This window comes from Alligator sinensis, unplaced genomic scaffold (assembly GCF_000455745.1).
Source record: "Alligator sinensis unplaced genomic scaffold, ASM45574v1 scaffold895_3, whole genome shotgun sequence".
Taxonomy (NCBI): Eukaryota; Metazoa; Chordata; order Crocodylia; family Alligatoridae; genus Alligator; species Alligator sinensis.
In genome coordinates, this window is record NW_005842210.1 from 1,308,343 (window position 1) to 1,310,264 (window position 1,922).

At 41.3% G+C, this 1,922-nt stretch overlaps 1 protein-coding gene across 1 annotated transcript in view; it reads left to right on the top strand.

Moving 5' to 3' along the window:
* The window catches only part of SAMD12 (sterile alpha motif domain containing 12), a 279,773-nt gene that overhangs the window by 94,348 nt on the left and 183,503 nt on the right, over positions 1-1,922 (top strand). The gene's annotated exons all lie outside the window — the stretch shown is intronic.

Here is a 1,922-nt window from a genome sequence, read left to right on the forward strand (position 1 = left end):
AAAATGCTGCAGCCCAGCCTCACAGCCTGCCAGTGGGGATGGATGCTGCTGACATGAAGGAGAGCAGGCAAGATGGCAGTTGCCCCCTCCTCCCTCCATTGCTCATTGGCCAAAAGGGCTGCCTTTTGTGTGGCCCTGTCCCTCTGCCAATCAGTGGCAAAGAGCGGGGCTCCATGAAAGGCAGCCCCCTCAGCCAATCAGCGGTGAGGGGTGGGGCCGGTGCTGCCAGTCAGCAGCAGAGTGGGGGAGGGTCGCTGTGAAAAGTCCATGAAAATAGTGCCAGGCATCATGGGTGGTCCACAATTTTTACTTCCCCTCTGTGTGCTTTAAGTAGATCCCTACTTATACATATTGGAAAACTGCTGCTCCTGCTCAGTTTTTTCTTTCTTCTCTAGACTAAACAAACCGGTGCTTTATGTTATATTACAGTTTGCAGTACAGTATCAGTCTGGTCATTTGAACTCTTTTATTAAAATCATAACGCATGTATTATTTTATGTTTTTTATTGTATAAATTGACTTAGAGAAGCTGAGGAACTGAATAGGAGTCCCATTTACACACAGGGTTCGTCAGAGAACTAACCTGCCTGCCTGATTTCCATGCAAAGTTCAAAGGAAATTCACCCATTCTTGTACAACTTGTTGTCTAACAGAACCACTATAAGCTCTTTGGCTCTGTATAAAAGGGAGATGGGGACGTTGACTTAGAAAGCAGAAAGACAGCTAAATTCTTAGATTAAAACATTCAAATAAACTGTGGAATAAGTGCATGAGAATAATGTGAGAAGATCTAATTAAAGTGTGCAGGATGTCTGTGAAGTAAGCTAACTAACATATTTCACTAAATATGAAATCCTAAGAAACTTAGTGGGCAGGCATGTGATTTGAATGACTAAGGCAACATTGGGAGGTCATTCTTATGGTGGCCAAACTTGTGACTGACCAAGAAAAAGATGGAGGGATAATATTGAGCAAGATCTTAATGTGGATTGGTAGCAATGGAGAAAATGAGGTGTTTTGTAGAAAGACATGGGGAGAAACTGTGAGTGTGGCCAAGGACCTGTAGCATCCATAGAACCAAGGATGGGAAAGAGGAGGTGGAAACATTGGGATGCATTTTCTATTGCCCTGCATCTTCCATTTCTGTAAAGAGGATATTTTTTTACCTTCTATTCATAGTGGCATAAAAAAACATAAGCAGTAGGTTGAAGGAGAATCAGGCAGGCCCTTGTTTTAACAAAGCCTTCATGTTGAACAGAACTGGCTGGACAGCACCACTTTAAGTATCATAGGAGATGTCTTCCTTGGAGGTGGGTTACCCTGTTCTTTAGAGGCTGATAGTGCACCAGTGAATTCAGCAGGGGTTTGTTTTGCATTACCTTTATGCAACATGGGCCTAGAGTGACTAAAAAAGTCCAAGTATTCTTGGGATGTACATACCTGTTTGTTGACAGCATAATAAGGAAGAGGCCTAAATAACTGCTCACTCATGTGGGATTCAATTATTTTTTAAGAAACTTTACATCACCTCCTTAGTTTTATACAGTACTCACACTGTCTCTCTCCAGAGTAGTTTTTAGTGGTATGATCATTAAACCAACCTCATTCTGTCAAAGTAATACCCAGGGGACACCTATGCCCAAGTCAAAGAGTTGATGTGAAACATTTGAACGGACACAAGCCATTTAAAAAAATAAACTCATAGGACGAAATGAACAGGACTCTACTCTCTTTTTAGTTTTAGAAGGGAGTACAACCTATGGATAAGACTTAAACATTGAACTGCACCTTAACAATGTAATGCTCACTAGTACTAGTGATGCAGTGCACATTGCCACATTAAAATACTGCTAAATTTATATTCTCCAGAAAAAGTAGCATTAAATTAGCAATGCTGCTTTCCATTGTTATAAAGCATTCCT